General features: G+C 40.1%; 1 protein-coding gene across 1 annotated transcript in view; it reads left to right on the top strand.

Annotated features, from left to right (window-relative positions):
* The window catches only part of LOC106159379 (adenylate cyclase type 1), a 59,221-nt gene that overhangs the window by 1,907 nt on the left and 33,966 nt on the right, over positions 1-23,348 (top strand). The window lies entirely within an intron of this gene.

Genomic DNA, 23,348 nt, shown 5'->3' with positions numbered 1-23,348 from the left:
CTTTCCCCGATTATCTTCGGTTTATATGCGTCATAATCCAAACGAACATTCCAAACGTGTCTTTTTATGGTTATTACACTTTCTTCGATTTAATTTATAAGCACCTATTAACTTATTCTTGCACTCTCTTTCGAGCAACAGATGTTTCAAAACAAAAGTTACAGTTTAGGGCAAGCTAGGAATTAAAACTAAGACGATAGCATATCCAGTTGTAATTATCTGCATGCAATATTTCGTTATTGATAAGTGCATTTCGACCATGCGCACACGTTTGAGGACCAATGTGCCAAATACACGTTTGTTGTCCGATCAACGAAAAGAGCAAAAAATTATTAGCATCTTTTCTATTAGGGGTAACTCAAATACTGCTAAACAGTATAACACAAACGCGACACATTAGCATTAAAACCATTGTCGCTCGAGCCTTGATAGATTTAGTCTAAGCTCGCCTATTACGTTTACTGTATTAACGAGTGCCCCCGTCAATACATTTGGAAAAAAAAAACTACTAAATCATCGAGGTCGCCAGGTAAGTTCCTTTATTGGATTTTTTGAGCGTCCTAATCCCGTAAGCGGTCCTCCTAGTATCAACTAGATACTTAACGTTCGTACGTGGGAGTCTCCTAATTGACACTGACACCCCAATCAATTTATATTCCACTGTCAAGATGCTTCATCTTAAAACTGGTATTCTGGCTTCGGGGAATGCAACTCCTGCCTGTATTTTACAGGTGTTGACATGTAGTAAGCCTGGAAGAATATAAGCTCGCAAATGACATGAACGGCGCATTAGTTTATCGTCGGGCTCTGGAGTCGACCACCCTGAGATTCAGAGGGCGATGTAGACTGAATTCTACTCTCTAATATCAGTCACACTATGAAAAGCAAAAGGAGGTCCGTAGCCAGCAATTTCAAAGTGGGTCTATTTATGAAAAAAATTGACCGTTTACTATGAAACCTTTGTATACATGTATCAAATGTCAGCCAGAGTGGACATTTTCCCGACAAAAAAGGGCGGTTCGAACCCCCCCCCGACCAATACCCCATGGACCCCCCCCTCGAGAGGTTTTCTGATAAAAAATAGATTGTAGGTTGGAATCAGTGGGTGGGGGTCGAAGAGACCCTCATTAGCAAATCTATCAACTTGTGTAGGGCTATCTATCCTGAGATTTTATACACAGCACCCTGGTTTTCTTAGACAAACTGGAAACTAATCTCCACATTATCGTGGGGTGAGCCCTGCACTTACATCAGAGTACAGACTTTTCTATTTTCGCCAGAATATGTTATTTATTACTGTGAGATTCAGAGAATCTGATATCACACTGGCTGGCAGGCACTTGCTGGCAACATAGTTCTCATTTGACTGTGAATTAAACTCAGAGCAGCATTATCTGTCTCTGCTCTGTAATAGAGGGTTCTTCTCCTTACTGGCGTGCTTAAAATGGAGAGGTTGCTCTGATATTTGATTGCTCTCAGTTGATTAACCTTTAGCAGGGAGAGATTCTCAGTCTTCTAGAACGATCTCTCTCTTTCTCTCTCTCTCTCTCTTCAAATGATTTTATCTCTTTCTCTCTCTCTTAAAACGAATTTAACTCTCCCCCGTCCCTCCATTCTCTCTCTCTTTCTCTTTCTCTCTCTCTCTCTTCAAACGATTTATTAAACACTCTTTCTCCCCTCCCCCCTCTCTCCTCTCTCCTCCCTCTCTCTCTCTCTCCCATACGGTTGGATTGTATCCTAATTTTAAGTCAATCTTACGTCAGGTCAGAAAGATCCTGAAATTTATTTAACGTTCCATACCCAATAGGGCCAATACATCTTCGACTAATAGTGGATTGTATTACTTTGCCTGGTAACGGTAATTTTATTTTCTTAGACAGGAAACCGCTTAATCAAAAAATCGTTTCTGTTTGCTCTTGTTTATTTAGCTTCAATTAGTTACAAAATGTGAGCAGCTTTTGTATATCTGTCTATCTGTCTCTCCCCTTTAACAACGTGAGAGATTACTTGTATTCACCTCCCGATGAATAAAAAATCAACTCCACGCCGAAACATCGAAAACAAAGTTCGTTCATGAAAAAAGAGAAAGATAAAGAGTTTAACTGCTTGCGATAACTCCAATCTATCCACAGCTGCGTGATCTCTGTTGCTTTCCACTCATGGCTACTAGGTTAAGGAGGACGAGTTTCTTACCTCGCCTTGTGTCTGGCATTTCTCCGCATGTATTTATTGGTCGGAAAGGGCCGAGGACCCAGATGCCCCACCCCCACCCCCACCCCCACCCACCATAGGAACTGAAGAAGTAAGCTTCACCACTTTTGAATATGAAAGGGACGCTGAGAATGTCGGGAGCAGCTACGAACGGACTAGGTTCCTCTATCTTTCTGCCGTGTGGTAACGTGCTCTCTCTCACCCCCTCCTCTCTCTCTCTCTCTCTCTCTCTCTCTCTCAAGCAAGAGATGTCTGGGCATAACTGTGCTTATTAGTTAGTGTGCTTATAATTAGATGCTGATTAAGAGCCTACTGGAAAAAAAACTGACCATTTGAACACCGCCAGTGGCAACTTACAGCATAATTGCTTCATTTCCAGCTTTCATTTCAATGATGAGGATATTCATGTCCAAACTGAAGAGGGGCTAAATTTGCATGTTAAAATGTTTTTTTTCTGTGAGATTTTTAATACGATAGGACACTAAGTGATACATCATCATTTATTAACGTACAGAACACCCAGCCCTTCGAGCTTATAGGACATTTTATGAATATGTTGGTACAGGAACTAGCTATACCTGATACGCGATGCCAGTGTAATTACTTATAATTGCCCAGGAAAGCTGTATCAATATCCCTGTTGTTGTCAAGTTTCCACGGTAACGTTGTTAGTAAAACGAAAGATGGCGTGCACCCAATACCAGTGATAATGACGCCCTTATATAACAGAAAGTTTGTAGTTTGTGGAAAAAGGGGGGGGGGGGGGCGTGATTTAGAATAGATAATATTGATCCCCACCCCACCCCCTGCTGAGGTAATCCAAATTTTGGTGATTTTTGTTTTCTTTAATTTTCTTGAGGTTTTGGAGTGAGGTGGTATGGCTGCTATAATGGTGTCAGAGTTGTATTTTCAGTAATAAAAGAAAATACGGTTTGTCTTCTTTCATCATTCCCCTTCATATTTTCATATTATTCCTGTAGGCTACATATTGCAGGGGCGGATCCAGAGAAATTTTCTGACAGTCTTCCAAATTATCTTTGTTGATCCATCTTCCATTTTTGACCGTCTTCCGGCAGAAAACATTAGATGGCTGACAATGTAAACTTGAAAATCTGACCGTCTTCCAGAAGACCCAGAAGACGGCCTAAATCCGCCCCTGTATTCGGTCGCAATGATTGTCAAATGTTCTACTGTGGAGAAATAGATTACTGTGTAAACAGATGAGTATATATTTGACCTGGATCTGCACACAAGGACAATCATGGATGCCGATTTTTACCGCAAAACTTTAACGATAAAAAACCAGTAGGCCTACTATCTTTTCCCAGTTCCACTGAAAGGCAGGGCTGTTTTTTCATAAAATAACCACAGATGTTTGTATTCTGTTGATATTCTGTTCTGCTCAACGAGGGTTTTACACAACTACTAAAGCTATGTGTCATCACCCAGCAGGCCTCTTGTAAAGAGCAGAGAGAGAACGTTTGAAACGCGTGGAAACTGTGAAAGTTAGACACCAAGGTTTGACAAAGGTAATTGGTAGGGAAAAAACGAGGGTTTTCACCCGAGGCAAACGACACAAAACTCATTACGTGAACGTCACCGCGTGGTAACGGGACTAAAGACGCACGTGACCAATTATTGTTGTAATTAAAGAGACGTCACCACGTTGTAAAGTGAACATTTTAGCCTGGGGCAGCGTATGTAACGCCAACTCGCCTCGCACTTGAGCAATCCGTCAAGTTGTGTTTTGTAACTGGTGTCATAGCTGAAAGCAACTCTTCTCCCATTTTCATCGTGTACGCTACAAAGCACAAGGGTGCGTTCGCAATTAGTTTGAATATATCGTACTAGCTAGACTCTGGCTGAGTGCAATCAGGTTGACACGCCTCCTCCTGGCGTTGAGTAGAATGTAGAAAAGCTGGTGATTATACGAGTGCGTTGGGAACAAAAGGATGTGTGTTAATCTGATTGCATTCAGCGTGAGTCCCCGTGGAGTGAGTGCGCACTTGCTAGTACGTTAGATTAATTGTGAACGCACCCTAACACAACATTAAGTGAGAGGATCAGGAATCCCCTACCCTCCACAAGGCCACAGATTGATTTTCACAAGATATTTATTCACAGATATGTCTTTAGATAAATAGACGGTCATTTTGCTATCTCTTGAAATGTGCCTATAATATCTGCCACCCTGGTAGAGGGTGGGAATCCCCAATTAGTGGCTACATGCGCATGTTGATTGTGACGAGAAATGTCGAACGCATATGACCGCTTTAAATCATCACCTGCGTACTTAATAAAATGTACCTTAATTATTGCTACATATGCATAGGTGAAATGAAATAATCCTTAGTACCCTGGGAGTAATGGTAAACTTTTTGTATGATGAGGTGTAGTCGGTTTATTATTATTTTTTTACATTTGTCTTGGTGATAAGAGAAGGGGTATCAATTTTAAAACGCAGGAGAGTGAACAAACGTTTCTTCTGACCTCCAGGGTGTGATTGAAAAGCGGGCAATCGAAACTGTTCTAGATTTTTACAGTTCTCCTAAATTACTTGTGAGTTGTGAAGGTTATATGTTTTCGTCTGAGGAGTATATGGGAGCGAGTTCTTATTGTCACGCAATATTGCTGAATAGGCAGGAAAGCTAATATTGGGCGGCGACTGATTAATGAGTAAAGGGAATTAAATAAGCACGAAATATGGGATTCCGCGGAAAGAGAGAGAGAGAGAGAGAGAGACTGAGAGAGAGAGAGAGAGAGAGAGAGACTGAGAGAGAGAGAGAGAGAGAGAGAGAGAGAGAGAGAGAGAGACTGGGAGGGAGGGACGGAGAGAGGGACGGAGAGAGAGAAGGATGCGGAGGAAGAGTACTCTCTGGCCGCTTGGTCCAAGGCTGTTACAAAATTATTTTATCGGCCTATATTTAATTTTGTATACTATTTTAGAGGTCCCTTATATCAGAGAGAGAGAGAGAGGGGGGGGGGAACGTGGTGAGAGAGGATGAAACGGGAGAAACAGAAACTGATGTAGGAATATGATAGATGGAAGGAGCGTGGAACAGAGCAATGATAGATGAGTTGTAATGATGCAGTGCACACTGGCACGTGTTGGTAGCCGCTATCTACCGGGGTCATTTTTCGCCTCTGTTATTATCGCTGGGATGGTGTGATGTTTTGCTGTTAGGTAATAGTGGGCCTTCGCGATAGAAAGGGGAGGACGGCGTTAGTGTTTTTATACGGAAGATTACGACAAATATATGATCCACTGACTACTGCTTGGGTGGCACTAAAAGAAATATATTCAGCCAAATTTCTAAAAAAAGGGATAATAATAAATAAGCTTTTTTGTAGTTAAATAGAAAATTAGGACTGATCCAACCACCAACTTCCCCCGACCCCCCCCCCCCCCCCCCCCCCCCAGTGTTATATGAAAGAAGACATCTATTCGCATGTAACAAAATGAAATCTGTGTCTTATACAGAGCGTCATGTTTAACGTCCTCAAATCAATGTCTTATTATTGGAATAAACTTTTATTTTCTCGGCAGGTACGGCTACGAAACCCACATTCCGTACATAAATGGCCAGTGGGCAGAAAAAAATGCCAGGTTTTATTACTGTTTGTTTGGTTAAGGATCGGACATATTGCTGTCGGCGAAACAGCTGTGTAGTTGTCGTGTCTTTGTACGTTTGAAAGACATCCAGGAAATATTACCGTCCCTCGTGGAAATAGAAAAGAAGGAGGCCATCAAATATCGTCAGAAAAGAGAGGCTGTAATTGTAATAACATTTCCCTCTATCTATGAAAATGACGCCTATCCTTTGGGTTTAATAAGGTACTGTCTGCGTTGGAAATGGGCAAGACGTTCCTCATGCTGGCAGGAAAAAAGTCGTCTTTGTGTTGCTCGTTTTTTGCTGAAATGCATCTAATAACCCTTGGAATGAATTCAATGAATGTTACTGTTAGCTTTGTAAGTGCAGAAAAAACAGACGTTACTTATGACCAATAAAATATGACAGTATATCGTATTTAAAACAATTAAAAATGAAAATACTCATGAAACAAATGGACTTGAAGCCTAAATACGTCTTCGAGAAATATTTTCCCCATCGTATGCGAAATGACGCCATGGATTTTTTTGTCTTAAAACTCTTTTCTGTAGACTAAGGAAAACTAAACCCCATTTCATACTGGTCTTAATGAACATACATGGTTTATACTGATAATAGTATCTCCTCTTCCTCGGATGGCTGTGATTTGATAACATTCAGAGTCTGACTGTGGAGAAAAGTGATTTAAAAGTTTTTTCCTGCAATAAAACCAATGAAATTGAAACCAAGAAAAGAGAAGAGGATTGTAATTGCAGGATAAATATCAGAAAACGTCCATTTACCTTTTGTCATAATACATTGACAAATGAGGGAGAAATTCGAAATTCATGAAGTACATCGACAAATAACATAGGACAAAATGGCGATATTTTAAATGAATATAAATATAAAACGTAAATATATTTGATATTGTGTACCCATGCATTGATGTAAGCCACAGAATAATGAGAATTATTATTTGCCTGCTGTAGTCAAGATTGAAATAACACCTCTAAAAAGCCATGGAGAAAAAAAAAGCAGAAAAAATATTTGGTTTATTGCTCCGGCTAACTGTTGAGGGATATCTTTGAGTCTTTGAAGTGGCATAAATGTCTGTGTCGAAGATGAAAAAAGTTGATTACACACACGAAAAACTATCAGGAATAGACAGTATTTTTATCCGTGCTACGTAATCGATCATCCACTAGACAACTTTTCTTTTTCCACCACGTCTGATAACTTTTACTCCGCAGCTTTTTTTTCCTCTCTAGTGGATGCGTATGTACATGTTTCTTCTTCGCTAGTAAAGCGTGGAGGGCGGAACAATTACTTGAAAATGACAGTGTATTATTAATGTTTCGGATGTCGACACATTTTCTATAGATAATTTTGCACGTTTTCTATAGATAATTTTTGTCTGCGTGCTTGGGGGACTGCAGTGAGGGAGAAAGAAATGACAGGGCAAAATCCGACACTGCTCATAGACGGGGGAGATTATATTACGCGTTTTTCCCTGGGCAAGTCGTGATGGTGTGGTTGCGTGCGTGTGTAGTAGACAGAGACAGTGTACAAAAGGGAAAAAGGGAAACCAAGCACAGGAATGAACAGTATTGTGCAATATGGCCAATGCCGCGGTTGGGGGAGGGGGGGGGCTAGGCTGGTGAGAGAATACCTGCAGTCCGACTGGTGGGAGTGAGTTCTAAACTTCGAATATGGTGAACTATCTGTACCACCCTCTTCAAATGTAGGGATAGTGAACCACTGGAGCCCTCTCTCTCTCTCTCTCTCGTGTGTGTGTGTGATAGGGTTTGCGTATCAGCTTGCAATATGGTGTTTTTTAAATGTATGCGTGCCTCTGGAATTGCTATGTGAGTGTGTGAGAGTCCGCAAATCTACATTTTTGAGCTATGAGCATTCGCTGCAATGTGATGTCAAATGATTACTCATGCATATGGTTCATTTATCTATCAATTTAGAACCTCTTTGAAGGTGACTCTGAAAAAGAAAAAGACCATCAACAAAATGCTCAGCTTCTCGCAAGTGACTTCAAATCTAATAACACCGATAAGTCTGACTTGGAATCATAGCAATCGATAAGCTGCGTGAGACAAATCCTGTCTCAGTTAAAATTATATACCTAAAAAAATGAAAATGTCGATCTTTGAGGACTGGTTGATAACAGCAGCACCATGCTCTCAGGATAATATTACCGAGAGAGTATCTCCGTCTTCCGCGTTCATTCCTTTAACGATGTTATCTCGCGGAATTTCTCCGACAGCGACTCCGAGAAATCTGATTAAGGAGCCCCCTGATGCCTGGCGTGCTGGTGTCACGGCAGACTATCGCTATATGTAATTTTTCGAAGGTATAGATTGTGTGGATGCACCCTGAAGACGAAGTTGAAGACATCAATTCTTCCTGTCGGTGTCAGTAAACGGCTCCTGTTCCCTGAGTATCGAAGTTCTGAGTATCGAAGTTCTGGCGGTGACTTTTTCTTTTTATATCAAATTACATGTAAGGCTGGCGTTACCCTGTGTCAGGAACATGGGAGTGATAATTTCTATGGATATTATATTAGGATTCCCGTTACCCTGTGTGTCAGGAAAATGGCGGTGACTTTTCTCTCGATATCAAATTACGGCTGTCGTTACCCTGTTTGTCAGGAATATTGACGGTGACTTTTTTCTCGATATCAAATTACGGCTGTCGTTATCCTGTTTGTTAGGGAAATGACAGAGACTCATTGTGTTACAGTACTAATACTTGTTCGTTAGCATTTGCAGTATCAGAAATGACAGGGTCCTTTCCTCGACGTTTTATCACACGGTTGTCGTTTCCCAGAGGTACAAAATGGCGACAGGTTCCACTGTCACGGTCGTCATTCATTTGTCGTTACCTTATTTTTCAGAGAACTGATGGACTCATTAAAAATTTTATACATGGACGGTCTCTAAATGAATTAGTGTCCATCTGTACTTGAAATTTGCATAAAAAATATCCGCGTTTACTTGCAGAGAATTAATTTTTGATCTTTTCCCAAATCTATCGTGATAGAAATAAAAGAATGCTAATTCTTTTTCAGTGCAAGTAATCTCACTTTCAAAATTTGAAAAAAAAACAAACAAAAAACCTGCTGTTTAATTAGTAGATCGATAACTTTCTTTGAGGATGGAATGCGTGTTACATTCCCCCCAAGTTTTTGCATTTTCTCCAGCACTCTAATTACAGTTGGCCAAGCTAATATATCTTTAGACACGGTCTATGTGGTACCTCTAACGCCCAGACAGAATCAGATTCAGTATCACAGGGTGGACTAAGCTCGAATTATTGCGGATTATTTGCATTCCTAGTATTTGAAATCGCTCGGTTTTCTCCGAGTATTTGCGTTCCTTAGAGTCCTTGGCCCGTAAATGAAATCTGGTGAAAATTCCTGGGAGGGCCTTTATCCACCTGGATTGGCGTATGCACGGTAAATAAGCACCTGTTTTTCGGCGCCCGGGGATACATTTTAATCTCCATTTAGCCACGTGGTTGCTCGTATAAATCGAATTGGAGAACGAGATATGAAAATTCCTGCCCTTGTGTGGAAACGGTAAATTGTGCTCATGCAGTTATTGCCTAAAAGCAAATGAAGCGCCCCCCCATCCCGAACCCACCTCTACAATTTCGTACCTATTTTCCTTTGTGTCTAGCAGTCTATACCGTGTGCCTTCATTAACGAGGATTTTTAAGCCGAACAAAACACGCCACTGTCGGCTGTAGAACGTGATTCCAAGTAATTAAAAAAACCAACCTCTTCAAATCCCTGCCACCCTTTCCTTTGCAAAATTTACATCTAATTTCAGAAAATTGCCCTAAATGAATACTACAATGTTCGTTTAGCCTACGCCATTTCCCATAGGTTTCATGAAATTGCTCTGACAAACATAGATATGTATATAGATCAGCACGAGGGACTCACATTCATTATCGTGATTAGTGCTATACACTGGAAAATCGTATCAAGAAACCCAAGCCACGATCTATGTAATTCATTTCTATTTCATATGGCTACTTCTGTTTAAGTTATGGTAACATGTTTGAACTCAATGAATTTCTAATATGCAGTTTTCCCTCCAGCCTTTCGGTGCGTCACACATGCAAGACCGTGTTCACAGCTGTTTACACACCAAAACCGAGCACGATAGTGATGACGTCACCAAAATGACAAAAGGAACAATATTGTGCCTTGGAATTATAAGACCAAGCGTTAATATTTTCCAGATTAAGAAAATAGTATTTGCAAAATCATTGTTAACAATGGTAAATAATTAATGAAACGTGGCTTGAAAACGGCTGCTTGATGACTTTATTCGTCCTTTTCCGGTTTCACACTCAAGATCGTGTCAAAATTAGTCCAGTTGTAAACAGGCCTTGTTTACAATAAAATCTCTGACAAGCTTTCCAATATGCTCACGGCACATATTTGATAGGCAAATCATCGCTAAATATCCAACTTCCTTGTTGTAATGTGTGCCTGAACTGTGCAGTTTAACACCTTTTTTCCTGAACACTCATGCAAGAATTTGTTAATGCGATTTTTCAATCTGTTACTGAACTCAAAGTGTCTGTCACTACATCATCACTCATTATCTCAATCGGACGCCTGATAAATTTCAAACGTTTAAAAGTTAATATGGTTGAATTAGCGGTAACCCCCTTGTCGACCCTTTCATTGACATTTTCCCTGCGGGGCCCTCACTTGCCCTTCTTGAGGTCAGTCGGTACACTCTGCGCGAATATATATGTTTATAATTGGCTCTTCAAGGAAATCTGTGACGGCAAAAGTGGTGGTTGATTAAGTCAGGCATAATCCAATAACGTCAGTTCGGCACTGTCGTTGGTTTTAAGTAACGCTAACAAAGCTTGCATGGATCTTGGAAAATTGTCAGACATTTGGGTTGCCATTAATTATCAGCCGTAGGATTCCTTGTACTTCAACTGCTCTTTTCCGGTAGATTGATGATTTACGTGTCTGGGGAGTACCTATTTGATGTTGTTTGTTAATGTTACACCTGTGATAGTTCAGCTGTATGCTTTTAACAATGTCGCTTCAATTGCCCAATCGGTTCTTTTGAGTGGTTTTTAACTTGCACATGTTCATCTGCCAGTCTGCAGGGTTTTCCCTCATCACCGAGTGAGACTTTTTTAAAGAGAACAAAACACGGTTATGTTTAAATCAATACATTTGATCTGCGTTCGTCTGGCAACTTTGTACGCTTGTGTTTGGCGGTTGTCCAATTTGAATGCTGTCAGTATGCAGACTTTCTGTGTATGTAGCAGACGATATGATCACGTGGTACAGGATTCTCTCTAGCGGCAGGGATAGCATAAATAAAAAAAAGAGTAAAACGCGCAACAAATTAAGATGCGCGTGCGTAACATTGCTGAATGTTTATACACGCTGTTGCGCTTGTATTTTCATAGTGGCATCCGATGAAGAGGAAAGATATCTCACTGAGTACTTTTTGTGTTGAAAAGCGTTCAACAACCTCCAGCGGATTGATGTAGGTATACTCTGTACCAGAGGTTAGCTGTTTATTTTTTATTTGCAATTTTTTTTATTTTTGTAGTACAGAAATGTGCACAGAATTAGCCAGAGAAATATCTGTGAATATTGAGTGAAAAGATATTTCTTTAAATGTATTGCTGGTAGAGGGTAGTGTAGGCCCAGGTTTTAAAAAGCACGTCTACGTTCTGCGGTTCACCTGGACGGTACCTTGCCATCTTTTTCAAACCTTGGTTTTCAAAGATTTTAAAGATGCATTTGAAGTCAAAATTTTGCCACAAAAGCTGAACAAATGCAACCCTATAGTTTTAAACATTATAACTTATGTTGGCTTCGAGTCGGATAAAAAAGTAGTAGATATGGTTTATATGCGTTCATCCATGCTCGGTTCAAATGTATCTTTAAAATCTCTCCTCCTCTCCCTCATACTCACCATGCATGCTCTCTGGCACTAAGGTGAAATCATATATTGGGTATCTTAATGTGATCTTGATTTTTTTTTTTTTTTTTTTTGGGGGGGGGGGGATGCATATTCATGGATTTAATCCTCCTCCCCGCCCCCCCCCCCCCCCCCCAAAAAAAAAAAAAAAAAAAAAAAACTATTATGTGGCCTTGTTTTACATGTAGGATACTTTAACACATTAAGATGTCTTGCACAATTGCATAACCAAATGCAAACAAAATGTAAACTAAGCTTCACGGAAAGGTTGGTAAAATGTGAGATATTCAGTGGAAGAAACCGTTGGATCTGAAGTTGAGAATCCATACACTTGCCTCTCCAGAATTACCCTACAATCACATTCAAGGAATCATTTGACAGGTTCGTTAGTCTTCAAACACTTGGTTAGAATGCTTTTTCCTGTCTTTCTTGCCATTTTCATTCAGTCACGTATCTTTGGTATGGTGAAGCCTGATTCGGGCTTAGTCTGTTTACACAGTAGTGTTTTGAGCGTATCTAACGGTCCGGGATCGCTTCGGATACATTCACATGACGACAACACAGTAACCCTACAGGGTCACATATTGATGTTTCAGTAGATACAGATGTCTCGGGCTAATTAGGAGCAATTTTCTGAGCTGTGGGCATTAATGTCATTACTCAGTCCCGCTCTCATCTTGTACTGAGGACCGATCACAGTTGGTCTGAATCTTTGCACGGGGTTATAATTGAAATGTTTTCATTTTGTGATGAAAAATGCGTGTACAAACACGTTCATGCAGCAGCAATATGTAACAATGATATTTACGTGTCACGTGTGTACATACCCTTAATGATCTCTGATATTTAGAAATCCATCAACGCGGAATCATATAGGCCAAAAAATGCAGTGTACATGTGTGTGTGTGTTGTAGGTATTCGTGTAAACAAGACGCAATTCTGAATCAGTTGTAAAACGTTTTATCAAAGCATGTAGTGCTTTGCCAGACGGTTGTATCGCACAATATATTGAGCATAAAGTATAAGCGATGCTATCTGCATGACAGTAAAACAGCGGAGTGAGTCATTACAGGTTTTTTTTATTTGATCCCACCGCAAAATGCACGTAATCCCAAATATTTGCAAATGAAGAAATTGGTCGAAAGTATATCTGAATGTTTATTGCTTGTAAAGAAATGCGGGTTTTCAATCAGTCGATATGCACGGAGATGACTCTGTGATAGGGTGATAGTTTTTTTATTCTGTCTCGCTCTTATTTCTCTTTTCATATATAGAAAAAGAAAAAGGTCTAATCGAAGTTTTGCGTTTTATTGGTCCATATTTCGATAACAAGACCAATTACTAGCGCGTGGTTCTCTTCAGCATAAAAAGGATTGCTGTCTTTATGCGTGTATAAATTCTTCGTCCGGGTCTCATTTATATGTGATTAAAATAACAATCCGTCCCCCCCCCCCCAAAAAAAAAAAAAAAAAAAAAAAGAAAAAAAAAGAAAGAAAGCTTAAAAATAAAGCCTCCAGTTTCAGTATAACTTGTCATTAACGAAGAATGTCGTCAGCCAGTTGCTATTTTCTTAATCCTCGAAAAGAAAAAGAACGAGTAGATTTCGTTAAAGACAGACACACACTGTGGCGTGTAGTATTTTCCCTGCTGATGGATGTTATTTTGACTGGGATAATGAAATTTCGTTCTACAACTCTCCGCAATGATTACTGCTGGCGTTTTGACTTGACAAATGCGGGCTTATTGGCAGTTGAAGGCATGGGTTCTGAATCCCAAAAGATAAATGAATAGCGCTGAATCGGTCTTTTTCGTGATATCTGACTCCTGTTTGCGTGATTTGACGTGATCGTGTTAAGCCGTTCATCTCTGTACGGTATTTTGACACCGGTTAACAACCGCTGTTAGAATGTCATCTATTCACAACATTACTTCTACATGTTGAGTTGCATAACGAGACTTTTCAATGTATGGCATGATTTTATGTTTGTGTCTTTTTTTGTGATCGAATCTCACGGGAATATCCTTCTGAAACGTGTGGAAGCAATGTTTTTTCTCTCTCTCTCTCTCTCTCTCTCTCTCTCTCTCTCTCTCTCAAGGAAGGTTGGGCAGACAGACAGGCAAATGCACACCAGTTTCAATGAGTGATACTGGCTTAAAATGTGTATATTGTATCATGTCCTACAATGTTAAAACATCACAGCACCAGATTCAGAATTCATGTATGTATTTGAGTCGTGAAATGAAGGAAAAAGAAGAACTGAAAAGTTAAAAGCTCGGCCCAAAAGCTCGAAAAATATTTCGTTGGATTTGGTAAAATTGACTTTAGACCTTTGTGTAACCCCCTCTGAAAATAAAACAGTTTTAGTTCAAGCTGCTATGACTACAATTTGGTTCATATTAGTCGTATATCAGTACATGTTCGTGTGTTTAGGGCTGATTGTTTTTCAAAATAAACTTTGAAAGGGTTTCTGATTTTGTAATTATAGGTTTCAGTTTCGTTTTAAAGATATTAGACTGGAACGTTTTGTAATCAACCGTCTAATTTTATTGAAATAGACGAAGGATATCTTGAGGTTAGACTCTCTCTCTCTCTCTCTCTGTCTCTCTCTCTGTTTGTGTGTATTTGGGAACGTCTGAGAGAGAGAGAGAGAGAGAGATCATCACAACTTATTATACACCCCGTAAAAAAAACCCAAGCCGTTCTTAGCTGCCTCCTACATTCCCAGCACCTCACTAATTCCTGTTGACTTCGCAATCCGGTAACTATGCGGTCAGCAGTCCGAGAGTCCGGTGTAAAATAAACAGGCTCTCTTCCCTAGCCACTTGTCCAGGTGGAAAAATCGCTACTCAGAAATCTCGGGAACGCAGATGGGTAATGATATATGGTGCATTGCACTTTAAAATCTTGGGTGCTGGGTATTTAAGATGGTTGGAATCCCGTGTGTATTTGATACATTAAGGCAATGGTGTAGTAATGATGAAGGAGGCATTGGATATGGCGTTCATGTTACCTGCGAAAACAGATTTCGGAATGCGTTTTACAGGGTGCTGAAAAAGGCGAAAATATTTGTAACTGACTTTTATGCGAATTCACAAGGATTATTCAAACGAAATGCTTGGTTATGATAAAACCGTTTGTTTTACAGTGAGCATGTCATACGCAAAACCGATGCAATAACATTTTAAGTTGGGCAACCCAGGAATTTTAGTCTGTCTGTCGTTCTGTGCATGTGTGTGTGCCTGCGTGCGTGTGTGTGTGTGTGTGTGTGTGTGTGTGTGTAATGTTTCTACCTCAAATTTTGTTATATGAAGGTTAAAGATCCATATGGAATCAATTTTGCCACAAAAGCTAACCAAATACCAGCATATAGTTTAAAATAGTATAACTAAGAGAATTAACAAAAGACATTATTATTACATATTGCCCTAAAAATGATATTTAAACTATTTTCTGTTAGCTTTCTATGCTGTATATAAGTAGGTCAGATAAGAAGGTTTTTCTGACCAAAAATTTAAAGAAAGGAGCCGTGTAAATCTATTTTATGGTTGATCGAGTGATTTAATTAGTTTATCCCTTGGCAGTCGACTTTATTTGATTCGTATAAGAAACTAATATAAGTTGTTTATATGTTTTTCTGGGAATCCACGCTCCACCGACGCACGGTTCGTTGCATACCTTTAATGTTGACGATGGTTGTTTTCTTCGGCTAAGTATGCCTAGAGTACTAGAAATGCTGAATAATTACTATTGACTGAAACGTGTCTTCATCTTTTAAAAGTAAACTAGAAAAGGAAACGCCTTCTATTATGAAATTCAATGTTGGATTTTCTATAGGCGTTTTCACGGCTGGGCTATTTTCTATCGGGAAAAGTCTTAGTGATGTCACAGGACGATCAGATTACATAAGGATCCGTTTCGGTAATGTAAACCCTGAGTGAAGAAGTCTTATCGTCGTCTGCTGACGTCACAAAGTCTTTTACCGGTTGAAGTTGATCATCGTGTAGACAAGCTTTTCAAAACGTGAAAGGTCACTTTTTAAAAGTTGTTCTGATATGTAGGCCTACAATCTAATAACTTGCACTGAATGAGGGGTAGTGTTTCATCGATTTTGAATATGACAGAGCACAAACGTGCTCTTAAAATGGTTGCTGTATCGGGCTTTCGATATCTATCGAGATGAAGTGGTGATTTAGTGGCGCGACAGCCTCCATTAAAACGGATTTGGATCGCCTTTTCGATATTTTCCATTAACGGCTAATGTCAGCTTTACCTTTGCCATTTATTGAATACTGTATCATAGTCAAAATGGTCGGCATTTTATTTCTCTTACCATTAATATACTCCGTGCTTTAAGTCTGGTGTGCGTGTGTGTGTGCGCACGCGCGCGTGTATGTGTAGGCGCCTGTTTGTGTATCAGATATGATAAATTCTGTATATATATTGACAGGAGCCATTCCCTCCTTCTCCTTAAAGTTTTAGTTCGGTTGGTTTATTTTTGTGGAGAGTCATATCATGTAAACATGTAAACTATGACGCAAGAATATTGGACTTGAAGATTGACAAAGATATAGTTAATGAACGATTTTTCTTTCTTTTTGAATCACTTACAAAGCCGATTAATTTACACGAAAACGCAATTATCGACCCCTAAATAAAATTGAAATCAGTTATTTTATTGTATCATTTTACTTATCCACTTTCTATCGCCCTAACAGAATAACGAAGTAGATAATGTACAGACATAAGGCACCCACACAGCCAACAATTACTGCTCTATGCAGTAATAATTACTATATTTTCCAGGGCTATATGTTTGATAGATCACAATTATAACAAAAAATTTATGAAAAATAAAAATACTTTACATCCTTAGAAGATTACAAAATTAAAATACATGTAGTTTTGTAGAAATGGTCTTTAATTCTGTCTATAGCGTGTGGTCCGGTTTTTTAAATTTGAAAATGCGAATTGAAGCCACTGACTCTTTGAAACGTTTTTTCGTCGGCACAACTTTTAACTTGACGTAGATATTGAAATAGATAGATATTATCTTCTACGGGGAATACCAGGCCTTCCAGACTCAACTACCAGAGTCGTCACCAAATGATCCTGAATTCACCGGTAGATCGGATCACGCTACCCGTTTTGAAGCTGTGTATCAGTTTGCGATTCGAAGTATCAGTTGCGGAACCCTCCTGCTTGATACGCGTGCCGCGTCTGATACTTCCAAGCGCGAACTGACACACACCTTGAAAACAGAGAGCGTGATCCGATCTACCGGTGAATTCTGGATTCTTCCTCTGGTACTTGGGTAGGCCTGAATGCAGAATAGAGAAAGTAAGAACGCTTCGTGCAGTTAAGGCAATCACGTGAAAAAAAAAGTAGTGTGCTGTTGCGTGTGATGCCGCAATCAAAACTATCGCTAAGCCAACAGTTAAGTCGACTGATTCACCCGCAGATCAATACATACAGCGTCTGCACCTTATCTCTGCGGTAGACTGATTATATAGAGGCGTTCTCCACCCTGCTCTGTCACTACTTAAGACGGTAGACCTGTTGTGAAATGTTATGAAGTTAAGGTGACGCGGGTTTTTTTATCATTGCGCATGAATGCACGGTGGAATGGCTAGAAAACGTGTTTTATACACATACCTTTTGATGGTGTTTTAACTTTTCACTAAAACCTGCTCTCTCTCTCTCGCGCGCGCGCGGGCGCCCGCGCTCATTTTGTCGGCTAAGAATACACTGCCAAACTCAAATAGCCAACTACTGCATATGAAAGTCGACTATGCCATAAGAGCACTGTACGAGGGATGTGCCCACAATAAACCTAGCCGACATAACCGTATCTACATCTGGAGATGGGCTATAGCCACTTATATGAGAGTGAACACCCTTGCCAATAATGTGATCTCAGTGAAAAAAAAAAACGAAGTAAGCGACTAACATCTACCCTCAGATACCACAGGGTGGGCGGGGGTCTCCAGTATGTTGCAATTGGATTCACTATTTTTAAGAGACTGACAGCGACTCTTGTGGTCAGAGAGTACCTTAGAGTATCTAGGGTGGCAAACAACTTTTGCGTTGAACTGAATTAGGTTGTGTTCAGAATAAAAGTTATAGGCTTAATGTCTGGTACTTGAAGAACTTGGATAAAGCCAAGAAAACTTTGTGGTCCATGATGTTGTTCATGTTGCTTTCCGCGGGGGCGTGCCAGACAATTAAGCTGATTGCACTGACTGCTCCTCAGCGAAAATCCCTGCTGAGATAGATCGATCCTCCTAGTACGATAACTTCTGTTCTGAACACTGCCATACAGTGTTCTTCAAGGTCGAAGTTTGGCTTCAGTCGTCTTGTGAAGTATATCCCGGTGGTCTGAAAATATGCTCCTCGTGATATCACTTACACCCCATTCTCATAGATTAGATCGACCTACATTGGATCGACCTAACTCCCTGGGGGTTCACGCTAAATAGCTGTCAGCCGGGCGGACACGAAAGTTAATTACCCCTTAAAGCTTGTAGTAGGCGGGGACGGACACTTACGGGGGATTATCTGACAGTAATCTAGTGAGACTCCCCGCGGTGATAGATCGATCTAAAAGTTGTGAGAACAGAGCCTAAATGTATTGTGACGGGGGCTTCTACGTGTGATAAAAGCGCGTCACTGTAAAGTTATGAACAACTCTCTTTTCCCTCTAAAAGAAATTTTATTGTGCGCACACGGACTACATCAAGTTAAAGATGTGACCACAATGTCTCTCCCTCAATGTCTCCTTCCAACGGCTTGGGTACGCTGTTATTTTCCCTACTCGCCGAACACCTCGAATGCGGCAGAATGCTGCATTTTTATAGCAAAAGTTTTTACTAAAATTTGTAACACTACCGTGTTATAGTATGTAGGAAGTGCTAATGACTCACTGAATATAAGCAGGGGATTTTTGTGTAAAAACAGAGATTTGTTTGTATCCGTGAGGCATTATATGTCTTAAATATGATACTTGAAATCATTTATACTGTCTTAAACGGTTGTAGTAAATGAGATAGAAATACTGCATGCACCTGGATGAATAATATGATTTTTGTCCAAGATGCACGTAGTTCGTGCGCGTTAGTTTTTAACGGCGGAAGGTGATAAAATTAAGATAATGGATCGAAGAGCACGGCTCTTAATGGATGTGAAAGTGAGATTGACATAGGTCTATTGGGGAAGGTATCAAAAATGCTATATCCAACCCCGTAATAAACCACTACGTGTTTACGGAGTCGGAGATTTGCCACAGAAGTCAAAATGTAAGCTGTTGCTATATTTCTGCATTGATATCGTAGTTTCGTGCTTGTGGTGAATTCAGAGATTATCGACAATTTTGCATTTATTTCCTTCAATTGATGTTTGAAAATAATAAATCTATGGACATATTATTATTATTATTATTATTATTATTATTATTTTCGTGTAAGTGGGTTGAACGTGTGAAGTTAAAAGTAATAAATGAGAACGGAAATAATGCAATAAAATGCATAAAATCAGGTTGCCTAAATGACTGATGTATGTATGTATGTGGAATCATGATATACGCGATAAGACCACTGAAACCGCCATACTTTTACTTTGTAAAGGAATAAATAAGAAAAAAACGACCATGTTAAATAATTACAGGTTTGCCCAGATAAACTCGCGGTTTAAATTGCATTGTAATTTCAGCGGAATAGTAAGACTATATTTTTGAAAGACGAGAACTACAGCTACTCCAAAAATAAGATCTTTGTGAGGCACGAACCGATGAATGACCATATGACCCTAGGTCATTTTTCAGTGGAAGCGTGACCAGGTGTTTTGTTGTGGTCATGGCCGGAGTTATAAATGACCAACTGGGACGCTGCGTCTTTTTGATGTGGACACTGATTGCCACTCACAGGGTGGATCAAAGATCATGCAATACCCATCATTGCGTTAAGACGAATTTGCAGACCTCCGATGCCTCTAGTTAATCGAAAACTGACATTCTCAAATCGTTTGTCGTGTTAATTTGGTAAAGATAAGTCTGAGAAAATGATTTATCCTTAATTCGTTTCTTTATCCGAAGGATGAGTCGAATACCCAATCCTTTGCCACTGTCAATATATCCAGCACGTTGAAAATTGGGGCGAATTTCAAGAAATTGCCCGAACTCACCGGAGCATATAAAAATATAAATATACCAGCATATTGCAACAGGCGCTCTAAGGTTTCAGGTGTGACAGGAATGGTAGCCCGCTAGAAAACGTATTATTTTGTACAGATGCCACTGTAAAGCTAGCTTGCTAACTATTCAAACCTTTTCATGGGATAGCTTTACCAGTTTTGCTGATATGGGTTATGTATGAAATCAAGATCGAGCTGGCAAAACTGAACTCTAGAACCTAGGGTATGTACAAGTGACATTCGTCCCAAATACTATAACCCATATACTCCGACAAACACTAACCTGTACTAATAATTTAGGACCCCGGACTTACATGTCTACCATTCCTATCACAACGGCATAAAAATAGTACTTTTCTTCAAGAGTTTGCTCTCATTGCTTTGCACCCAATATTGGATCAGGGAAAGGTGAGATACAAACCGAGAAGATAGGGAAGAAGCTAAAAACAAACAAGGATACTTAGTGTGTTATTTAACCTTGTATACCTTAACACGAGATCAATCGTATGTAAACAGTTTACATGGTTCTCAGCACTTCTCCCGCTTCCTGTTGAAAGACATACTTTTTCCTGCGTGTGGCGTCATCACTTTGGCAACGTTCACACGTGCGAACATTTTGGGCCTCATTGCCGTCTCGAAACCGAGTCTCGGGTGAATTGATTGGGCCATCCAAATACAGGCCCGTATAGCGAGGGCGGGGTTTGGGGGTTCGAACGAACCGCCCTTTTAGCCAGGGAAAAAGTCCGCTCTGGTTTAAGTTTTCTCTAGGCACATGAAGGTTTCATGGTAAAAAGACATCATTTTTAAAAAAGCCCCCCTCCCCCATTTGAAATTGCTGGCTACGGACCTGAGACAGCACTGTAGAAATATGTTATTCGGTACGCACAGATTTGGTTGCTGATTGCTGATTGCAGTTTACCCACTTAGCTGTGCATCCTCTTGGTTGTGAAGTAAAGAGACCGGCACACGGCATTTTATTTTGTATGCCAGAGCGAGATGGGAGAGTTCTTGAATGACCGTTGCACGATTAATGTAACGACAGATGCAACCGGTTGATCGTTGATTAATTGACATTTGGTGTGAACGTTACAAGAGATAATGCAATTTGACATTTTTTATATTATATTGATCTGATAAGCTCTAGTAATGCAGTGATAATATACACGTGTGTAAAAACACATAAACTCCATTCACGGGCAGTCAGGCTTAAATTACTGAAGTTAAGACTTATCCGTTCAACAGCCAGAGAGAGGCTGCACGCGCTTCAAGCGATGGGTACCCTCGTGGTGATTCAACTGTGATGAGTTAGAACTATCTTGATCCCACAGCTGGGCTATCTGAACCACTTCCGCTTTCTATGAGCCGTGTAGTTGTTGTGTCCTGCTGATATACAGTGTTTTGATGGGGAGAGAATGTGGGTTATAAGTGGCAAACGTGAAAAGATGAGATATTTGATCTCGCTTAACGATATGCAATACTTGGGATGCAAAAACAACCGTATAGCTCTCTCTCTCTCTCTCTCTCTCTCTCTCTCTCTCTCTCTCTCACACACACACACGCACACACACGCGCGCGCGCGCCCGCACGCACACACGAATAAGCACACGACCGCGCAGTCATTCACTTACACGCAAATACTTCTGAAACTGAATAAGATATAATGCAACTCTTCTTACAGCTTTCAAGAAGATAAAAACCCTGAAATTTTCACTGAAACACCGATAGTTTTATTTCATTCAAACGTCTATCTTAAATGCGTGCTGTGCAGTTAAACAATGGACCTAATGGTTTATCCCAGCTCGGGACAAGTTAAGGCTATGAACTCTGGCCACAAATGGAGACGCCGCCCGTGAGCCATGAATAATGACTTTCCTGGTCGAAATCGCCGCTTTTTAACAGTTTCTCAACGCGTCTGCCAGAAGCAAGAATTTGTATCGCGGTGATTTTAGGTGCGTTTTCATGACCTTCTGCCAGGATAGAGTGCTTTTTTACTCATTTAAACACGCTCTACACATACCAAGCACTTAGGCCCCTCTTGCCGTCACGTTATCACAAAATAATGTTATTTCAGCCGACTGGAAAGACATGGATGTTTTATTAGTAATACAGTATTATATGATAAATGGCTGTTGCCAGTGCGTCCCGACGTTTCTGTAGATGTTCGTCGAGCCGAAGCGTTTGCACAGTACACTATCTGATCTACTGATATACCAGGTCCGCGTCACCTCACACGAAGTGCTAATGAGGCGCAATGTTGTTTATTTTTATCACTGTTGACTACAAGTACCCTGAATACCGACGTTCAGTTGGTGTGGCAGGAATGGTAGTGTCCTAGGAATGGAAGTCTGGGGACCCATGTGATTAGTACAGTTTAGGGTTAGTCGGTGTATTGGCGTTAGTATATGGGACGAGTATCACCTTTACAAAGTAATAGGGAACGGTCTACGGTTCCCAGCGGACTGCCATTCCTGTCACGCCGGTGGCTCTCCTTTACAAACATACATGTAGCTGTTGTCTCTGTCGGCGAAGCAGTGCTGAAGATCGTCCGCGCTCACACCGACAGATTCAGGTCTGTAATAGTGATGTGATATTTAATGTGACGTCATGCTTACAGAAAACCTCATATCTTGACGTCATCTTTGACGTCATCTTTAACAGTATCATAAATCAAAAACCTGTATTGGTGACATCGTACTTTTAAAACATCATACATTAAAAAATGAAACGTGCGACAAAGACAATTCTCCATGCGGAGAGCGTCTGTTACTAAGGGTGTTTGAAGTCCACAGATGCATAAACGATGACAAATTGCCACTGAATGTCATGCTTCCAAAAATCTGTTGATAAAAAACGGCTCAAATTATAAAGATTGGCCTAAAAATAGAAGAGAGAAGAGCGAAAAGCTCGTAGATTAGACGGCGATTTATGTGTTTGTCGGGGCAAGGGTTTCGGTGTCGGGCAATGTGCTGACAAGGACAAACGACCACACAGTTTGAGTATTTTGTGTGGATTTTCTGCTTACTTTTATATGTATATTTTTCGATATATTCTGTCAAAGGTGTAAATGCTTTTATGATTGCAAAATGTTTTCTTGTCGCACATTGGTTTACACTTTAGGCTAAATTTTCTTGTAGCCAAAAAGATGAATTAGTTTAGTGGAATCAAATAGCAACTGTGAGATCAATGATCAATTTCCTTAATGTAGTAAGATTGTTATGACAAAGAAATTGATGCTTTGGTTTCACCAAGAACGTTAAGTTGAACGTCCATGGTTTCACTCACAATCTTTGAATTTTAGCTTTACTGCAAGTAGATTTAAAAATACTGATGTAAACCATTATTATTATTATTATTATTATAATTATTATTATTTCT

Source organism: Lingula anatina, chromosome 5, assembly GCF_051362555.1.
Source record: "Lingula anatina isolate TDL-2025a chromosome 5, LinAna3.0, whole genome shotgun sequence".
NCBI lineage: Eukaryota > Metazoa > Brachiopoda > Lingulata > Lingulida > Lingulidae > Lingula > Lingula anatina.
Note: the sequence above shows the minus strand (reverse complement) of the source record. Positions and strands in the feature narration are given on the sequence as shown.